Genomic DNA, 9,841 nt, shown 5'->3' with positions numbered 1-9,841 from the left:
GCCTTATCAGCTGATCAGTGTAAAGCGTACAAGGTACTCAAACACAATGATGACCCCTGAATATCACAATGAAAGATTCAGATCTTTGAGAAAGGATGACAAGATGACTTTCTTGGATTATGCCTACAAAGTATGATGATTTAGACGATGGTTGGAGGCTGCTAAAGTTAAATCTATGGACGAACTTGAGCAGATGGTAGTCCTAGAGCAATATCTTAGAGGAATTCCTGAACCATAAGAGCCTATGTAAGAGAGAGAGAGGTTAAGAAACTTGACAAAGCTACTACACTGAGTGATGATTTTACCATAATTTGTAGCAAAAGAAACTATAATGTCAAGTACCAGAAACAACAAAGCACAGGTTTTAGTTCTCATCCAAATTTCAGGAACATTACAACTGGGAATCCTTCTAGTGGCCATGCCAGTACAGAGCCAGGTAATACCCCTCAGCAATCGAATGTTAAATCCTCATCATCCAGTTTCTCTAGACATATACAGAAGACTAATGTTGTTTGCCTCAAATATGGAAGAGTAGGACACTACAGTCGAGATTATCAGACACAACAGCAGACCAAGCCAGTTTGTCAAGTGGTTAAAGGTAACCAGGTAAAGCAAACTATGAAGAGCAGTGTGGGAAAGACTGAGACTAAACAAGCAGAGTGTTTAGCAACCAATGGTAATGTACCCTCAAGCAGTGAGTGGCTGAAAGCTTGGTACTGCTTTTTAAAATTGTATAGCTATGAAGGTAAGCTGGAAACTCAAGGAGGGAGTGTGCAGGTTCCAGTCAAGGTATTACGTGATACAGGGAGTAACCATAACGTGGTAGTTCGTGGTGCTCACCCACAGTTGGAGAAAATTTCACCTGAGATTCAGTTATTTTGAAGGTATAGGGGGAGAAGAGGTAACTCCTATATGCTGCTTGCACCTGTCCTGTGGATTGGTGACAGGGAATGTTGATTTTGCTGTAAAGGACTCACTAGCTTTTGAAGTGTGCATGTTTTACTGGGTAATGAAGTTGGTGGTATACCATTAGTTCCTTGTCCTATAGTGACAGACAGACCGTTGAGGATTAGTCCTTCGGTAGAGTTAGAGAAGAAAAACCCCCACCTGTTTTCAAGTTGTGTAACTACCAGGAGTATGAAGAGAACTACATCTGCAAGTGAAGAAACTGAGGATTTACCTGCACCAGAAGGATCAATTCCGGATCTTTGGGCTTAGAAGAGCTGTTCCAGGAAAGTGAGCTTCTCGTTTCCCCTAGCATTAAATGAAGAGATTTCCCAAGAAGAAGAGGATCCTGTTGTTCTAGAAGAGACTCAGAGTAGTTAAAGTGTTTCTGAAGATAGTAGTGAAACTTCTTGGTAGTCAGAGTTAGCACAATTGAGAGTTCAGTCTCTGCTGAAGTGATGGTCAAGTGACCAGTTGGAGATGAAGTTGAATAGATGAAGGATTGCTAATGAGGAAGCATCGACCTGCAGATATACCAGGAAATGCTGCATGGGGAGAATATCATAAAATTTAGATTCCATATCCACTGAGGAAGCAAGTGGTAGCAGTAGTGCATGAGTATTGACATATGGCAATCAGGAAGACTGCTGAGAAGATTATGAAGTATGTTTTTCTGGACTGGACTTCACAAGGATGTTAGCAGGTTTTGCAGAGAGTGTCAAACATGCCAGATAACTGGAAAACCGCATGAAACCATTCAGCTAGCCCCCCTACAACCCATAGAAGTTAGAGGAGAAGCCTTTAGCAAGGTGATTATAGATGTGGTTAGTCAGCTTTCTAAAACAAAGAAAGGAAATTAATATCTGTTAACATTAATCTGTCCAGTGACAAGGTTTCCTGAGGCAATTCCTGTATGAAGTATAAGTGCAATGGTAGTTGCTGAGAAGTTGGTGGAGTTTTTGTCAAGTTTAGAATACCAGAAATTGTGCAAAGTGATAGAGGAACGAACTTTACTTCAAAATTGTTCCGGGATGTGATGAACTTGTTAGGAGTGAAACAACAGTTATCAACTGCTTATCATCCAGAAACTCAAGGAGTCTTGGAAAGGTTCTGCCAGACATTGAAAAGTATGTTAACAAAGTACTGTAATGAATCAGGAAGAGAATGGGATGCTGGTTTACCCTTGATGTTGTTTGAAGTTAGGAATGCTTTTCAAGAAAGTATGGGATGTTCACCTAATGAAATGATTTTTGGACGAGACGTGAGAGGTCCATTGAAGATTCTTGCAGAGAATTGGGAAGAAAATCAAGAGAAAATCCCAGGAGAATATGTGAAGATTTTGATGAAAAGGTTAAGAGAAATTAGAAAATTCTCTTTAGAAAATCTGAAAATAAGGCAAGAGATAATGAAAAGGAGATACATGCTAAGACTAAGCTAAGGAGTTTTAGTGTAGGACAGCAGGTTCTATTGTTCTTACCAGTAAAAAAAATTCCCCTTACCAATAACTCTCAAGGTCCTTATAGGATAATAGGGAAGTTAAGTGATAGAACTTTTGCTGTCGAAACACCAGGAAGAATGAAATGACAGAGGAAAATACATGTGAATCTTTTGAAACCTTACTTCTCAGAGACTAAAACTGAAACAGTGCCAATTACACAGACAACTTCATCTACAGAGGACAATGATGGCTATGAAATGGGAACTGAAAGCAAGATGAACAATTCTTCAATATTGGAAAATTTGGAGGGTAAACTAAAACATCTGAGTGTTGAGCAAAATAGTGAATTAAGTGAAGTGATTCAAAGTTTCCCTGAAATTTTTGCAGATGTACCTAGGTGTGCCAATCTGACAAAGCATGAGATAAATATCAGAGAAGATGGAAAACCTTTTAAACAGAGAGCATATCGCTTATCACCTTTTCATCGAGATGTTTTGAAGAAAGAAGTTGAATATTTGTTGCAGCATGAATTAGCAGAACCCAATTCAAGTAATTATAGTTCTCCTTGTGTGTTAGTGAAGAAACCAGATGGCTCATTTAGGATATGTACTGATTATAGGAAAATTAATTCCATCAGTGTGGCTGACAATTATCCCTTGCCTCTTATTGATCAATTACTTGATAATATTGGGCAAGCCAAATTTGTTTCCAAGATAGACTTGTTGAAAGGATATTATCAAATTCCCTTAGATAAGAATGTTAAATTGCTGTCAGCTTTCATTACTCCTTTTGGACCGTATCAATAGACTGTTTTGCTGTTTGGTCTGATGAATGCACCTGCAACATTGTAACGAGTTATGGATCAACTGCCAGGGTCGATAGAAGGAGTGGGTGTATATCTTGATGACATTGTGATTTATTCTAATACATGGGAAGAACATCTGAAGATTTTAAGAAAAGTGTTCAAGAAACTACGGGAACTAGGACTAACAATCAACTTACAAAAAAGTAAGTTTGGAAAGACAACTGTTCAGTATCTAGGATTTGAAGATGGAAAAGGCATTCTTGCTAATGCAGAAGGTATCCACAAGGGTAACCCCACCTACTATGAGGAAACAGCTACAAAGATTTTGGGGCATGGCTGGAGTTTATCCCCGATTCTTTCCGAATTTCTCAGCCATAGGAGCTCCCCTGACTGATTTTGTAACCATACTTTGTAGAGATAAAGAACATTTTTAGAAAGAACAATGTAATTGTCGGTTATTCATCCTGTTCTGAATCATTGGATTCAAACCAAGGATAGCTAATCTTCTGGTGGGAGGAATTTCATGATGTTGCTGTATAATATGTATATCTTCCTATAGTTTTCTTATATTTACTCCTCTGTTTATCATGTGTTATGTGTAATAATAATAATTGTTGAAATATCGTATGTGGTGTAGTATCAGATCTCAAAAGAGTTAGTGATTTAGATAACTTAACAGCATAATTTAGAAATAATAATACATCATTAACCCTTAAACACTGACTGGACGTATCGTACATCGACTAAAATTGTCCATCGGGTGCCGAGCGGACGTACGGTATGTCGACTACAAAAAGTTTTTAAAAATATTCGCAGAAAAATAGTTAAAGGCATAGTTTGCGAAAGAATTTAAATCACACGCTTGAGGGATGCTGGGAGTTCATGGATCATGCTGTTGTTTTGTTTATAAGTGTTACCGAGCCGTGCATGCGCAAATTTCTTTCTTCTCGCACTACAGAGCATCAGCGACGCATCTCAAAAATTCTTTTGTCACTTTGTCATATTTTTTGCACCATTTTTTATTAGCCGTTACATAAAGTTTTATATATGAAAATGTGCGCAATTTCAGGTAGAATACAACAAAAAACAACCGATAGTTTTAGGTTTTATCAGTCTCGAAATATTTTCATATAAATCACGAAAAGTGCCAAAATTTCAACCTTTGGTCAACTTTGACTCGACCGAAATGGTCGAAAAACGCAATTGTAACCTAAAACTCTTACATTCTAGTAATATTCCATCATTTACCTTAATTTTACAACAAATTGAAAGTCTCTAGCACAATATTTAGATTTATGGTGAATTTAAAAAAAAAATTGTCCTTACATCTGCACGGGGTAACTTGTCCGAAAATCTCAGAAATTCTTTTGTTACTTTGTCGTAATGTTTGCACCATTTTATATTACCCATTACATAATGTTTTATATATGAAACTGTGTGCAATTTCATGTAGAATACAACAAAAAATAACTTATGGTTGTATCTTATATCAATTTTGAAATATTTTCATATAAATCACGATAAGTGCCAAAATTTCAACCTTTGGTTAACTTTGACTCGAGCTAAATGGTAAAAAAACGCAATTGTAAGCTAAAACTCTTACATTCTAGCAATATTGAATCATTTACCTTCATTTTGCAACAAACGTGAAGTCTCTAGCACAATATTGCGATTTATGGTGAATTTAAAAAAAAAATACTTTTTCCTTACGTCAGCACGCGGTAACTCGGCTGGAAAACTCAGAATTTCTTTAGACACCTTGTCGTAATTTTCGCACCGTTTTATATTAGGCCTTACATAACGTGTTGTACATGAGATTGTGGGCAATATCATGTAAAATAGAACAAAAAATAACTCATGGTTGTAGGTTTTATCAGTTTTGAAATATTTTCATATAAATCGCGATATTATAGAAAAAATTCGACCTTTGGTCAAATTTAACTCGAATGAAATGGTCGAAAAATTTAATTGTAAGCTAAGACACTTACAGCCTAGTAATATTCAATCAATTACCTTCATTTTACAATAAACAGGAAGTCTCTAGCACAATATATCGATTTATGGTGAATTTTTGAAAAAAAACTTGTTTTTACATCTGTGAGTCACAAATTCTTGCATAATTTTTTTGATAATATTTTCTCTGCGTTGCTTTGATCGTTTTACAATTTGTTATATACCAAAATCATCGCAATTTAGTATACAATACAACAAAAAAAATAACTAATTAGCTTTAACCGTGTTGCTCACAGCGTGAATTTTTTTTTTCGCTCTGTCATATATTCCAATATTTATATATGATAATGATTTTTTTTTCATTTCTGATGGTAGCATACCAAACTTCAAGCAATGACAAAAAAGAGCCAAAAATAAACTCTTAATCTTGAAAACTAAGCGTGGTGTGATTTAAAAAAAAAAAAAAAACTTTTTTTCCACTTCGGCGCTAACTCTCGAACGCCACCGGCATTCGACAGACACTTTTGTAAATAGAGGCTCGGCATTTAAGGGTTAATAGTAATGTAGTATATGAGCAACACGTGTGTGTTATGGCAAAGGGTTGGTTTTACTTCAGTCAAGATAAGAGAGATCTTTGTTTTGCTTCCCGTGTTGACAGGTTGGGGATAGCAACCGAGTCGTGTTAAGATTTCTGTAAAAGCTTTGTCCCATACGAGAAGAAGACGAATGATTTCTCAATGTTACATGGATTAATCTGATCACTTATTGCTCTGATCGTGTCCTATATGGCTTTTTTTTTTTTAATCTTGCATGCCCTTTTGAGAGTAAGAGTACACCTTTTGATCGATTACGTCATCTTCCTTCTTCTAGAATTTTCTCTTGTATCTCATTTCCAAAATGCCTTAATGACATCATCTGATTCTTTCATTTCCTACTGGAATCCTAAAATTTATTCATTCTGATATCAGAGACCGTTCATGTTAGTTCCTCTTGCTCTCTCTCTCTCTTCAAAAGAGAGAAATTATTAACGTAAAGTGTTAGTGTGGTCATTGGCGCTAATCTTAGTTTTTGAGTTCTGAATGTAAGAGAAGTAATTTGGTAACTGTGCCTTGTAAAAAAGTGTGTTTTGTGAATTTAAAGCAGCTACTTGATTTTGTAAAGGTTTTCACAGTTTCTGTAAGGTAAAGTGAATTTTACTTATTATTACCATGGTATAATAAGGTATAATAAGTGAATTTTTGTCTAGGTGAAATTATCATTCATAAATCTTTTGTGTATTTTTGTGTTATTGTGTTTGCACTCTCTTGATTTTCCATATTTTATATATTTGTGATTTAACATTTATTTACTTAGCATTTTAAATATTTCTTGATAATTTAAGATTGCATACTTAATTTAATTTTCTTTTATTAAAATTTACTTTTCAAACCTTGAGTAATTCTTGATAGTTTAAATTTATCTTGATTAACTTAATTTCTTGATAAATTGAAGGTTTTTGTGATGTAATTTTGTTTAATAATTTAGCTCAAGAATTAATTAATTTTGTGTTGTTTTCAAGTAATAGTAAAAATTTTCAGACTGTTAATTCTAATTATAAATTTTGATTTTAAAAATAAATTTTTGTATTTAATGTTTTAAAAAAACTTTTTCATTTATTGACCACCAGTGAATAGGATTAATTGTGTTTATAAAGCAAAGTGATAAACATGTTTTGTTCGTTTGGTTTTGCTGAAGTGAATTAAGACCAGGGAAACAGTTCAAGTTCTTTGATGGAGTGATGCCCTTTTACTCTATTACATTTTTGTTTAATTGTTGATACTTAATACGTGTTTTGATAAACATAGTTTGATTTTTCACATGATTAGTAAGTTTGTTAAGGGATCACTGTTATGTTTAGAGTACTCAGTCGTAATTTTTATTGTTATAAGAGTTCAGGTATGTGGCTGAAGTGAGGTAAATTTTTAAATTCTGTGATCAATTGTGTAATAACCAGTATGTGGCTGAAGTATATATATATAAATTTTAAAATTCTGTGATCAATTGTGTAATAATATATATATATATAGGTACTTGAAACACTCATATATATATATATATATATATATATATATATATATATATATATATATATATATATATATATATATATATATATATATATATATATATATATATATATATATATATATATATATATATATATATATATATATATACTAATAGAATATCAAAGGAATATGGTCTATATATTACTGAAAGAATATCAATTCAACATCCAGTAATAAAATTTCCTCCTATTAAGTTCATAATGATGTCAACAGAATATTGTAATCGCAGTTCATTTTATTTTAGATATTGAAAGGAAGACAACTTAACCACATTTTATAGTCAGCATTAAAGTAGGGAGATTCTATTGTCAATCAATTTTTATCCTCGATGGGAGCATTTTAGTCATATATTTGTCCCTTTGGACGCTCTTGTTAGACCTTGATTAGTGCCACTGCAAAGGACTCTTCTAGGGTACATTATGATAGTGGCAAATCCCACAGTTTCTCGCTCGTATTCAAGATCAAAATCTTCCTCCGTTCTCTCACTGCGTGTCACTGGTTGTCTGTGAATAATATTTTATACTTGTTTTTGGAGTTAAACTATTTATTATTGGGTCTTGGCTGAATTCACCGTGTGTCGCCCTTATAACTGTTGTATTGTGATCAGCAATCAAGATTATTAACTTCAAGCATTTTTTCGTTCACTTTTCTTATTCAGTTTAATGCCCTAGATATAACGTTCTGTCCATTTATCTCTGTTACCCGCTTCAAAGAAAATTACAGTGAGAACTCCTAATGCTGTATTAGCCTTCTAAATTCCATGAAGTGCTGTCAGTGTCATCAATATCATGTTTTAACTATTTACAGTGTTGTTATTTATAGCCATTTCTCTCATTCTCAGAAAGTATATTTCCTCACAAATACTGCTAAGTCTGGTAAATGTGTTACATTCTTAACCATTTGTTCCTTCATAAAATTCCGAAGGGTTGATTTTTCTTTATATATTTCATTGTTCATCCGTTTCATTCTTTTATTAACATTCTTCGACCTCGATCTCCCGTCTTGCGTTCTCTAATCTTCATCTTTTTCCTCATGCTAGTTTTCATTGGCTTATTTAATTTTTTAGTCATCAACATTGTCTTTGACACGCCGTAAGGGACACTGAAACTTTTTTGACCTTAAAAAGACATATTCTTCGCTTTCATTACTGTTATGTCGCAATTTCCTGATGGCATAAATTAGTCTGCCAATTACTGACGTAAATGCAATCCCCCGTTCTCATGTTAAAAACGTAGATACATCTTCGAAGCGAATGGTTTCTAAGCATTCATCAATAAAAAATATTATTTATTTTATTCAAGGGACTTATTAATTTTCATTCTATGTTGAACATATATTTTGAAAAACAGTGTTCCTGAAGGTATTGCTAACAATGGGAAAAGATTCATGACCATGAATGAGAATAATGCATTAGTTTTTTAAAACCTATAAGTGAACTTTTGAACATTGCTGAATGGTTTATAATACTGACTTAGGTTAATTTTTAGGAATAAATAAATGTAAATCACAATGACCATTTCCTTCAGTCCCCCCAAAATTACGATAACATCAAATTGTTCTCGCACCTTGTTTCGTATTTGAAAATATTTTTGGCTTCTTAGGCCAATGCGTCTTTTTTGGAACCCTGCCAGAAAGAATGGATGACCATGTATATATATATATATATATATATATATATATATATATATATATATATATATATATATATATATATATATATATATATATATATATATATATAATATGACTCACGTCAGGATCATCTCTCAGGTGGAAAGCAAGGGCGTTACCACTGGGCCATACAAGTCTAAAGATTGGAACCTGATAACTGCACCCAAAGGAATTACCTGGGCAAGCTAACTGCTTGCATACCAGCAGCAGTTTTTCCCCCAACTTCCCGACTCAGCAATGATAATATACAACATTTCATTCATTATCCCTATAGTGAATAAGATAAATCATAACACACAATCACATGTGGAACAGAAATAAATTTCTGATTCATCGGGATCGAATATCTCTCATGTAAATATAAGGGCGTTACCATGGGCCATACAAGTCTAAATTGGAACCTGAGCAACTGCCCAAGGAATTACCTGGGCAAGCTATTGCATATAAGTAAAAGTAACTTTTCCCGAAAGATAATATATAACATATATATTTATCCCCAAATATATATATATATATATTTCTATCTGATTCAATATATATATATTTTTTTTTTTTTTTTTTTTTTTTTTTTTTTTTTCTGGTTATGCATTGACCATAATACAGCTTATGTCACAATAGTTGAATAGCCCATGCTGGCGAAGAGTCCTGGCCCAGTCACAAAAGCTCATCCCTCGAGGGGCACTTGGAGACCTGTGGTTGTTGTTCCCGTGAAAAAAAAACATTTTGCCATATATATCAGCTTAGTTGATGATTTCTAGATCTTAAATCAGCTCAGAATATAAAGCATCGATGAAATGTTGTCTTTTGATGCATTAAGATTTACATGCAAAAACGACTGAAGTATGCCCAGGTAATACCAGTGCATTTATTTTTCCAAAACCTCTGATTTGTATGGCCAGTGGATTGCATTTATTCCACCAA

The sequence above is a fragment of the Macrobrachium rosenbergii genome, chromosome 2 (genome assembly GCF_040412425.1).
Source record: "Macrobrachium rosenbergii isolate ZJJX-2024 chromosome 2, ASM4041242v1, whole genome shotgun sequence".
NCBI lineage: Eukaryota > Metazoa > Arthropoda > Malacostraca > Decapoda > Palaemonidae > Macrobrachium > Macrobrachium rosenbergii.
Note: the sequence above shows the minus strand (reverse complement) of the source record.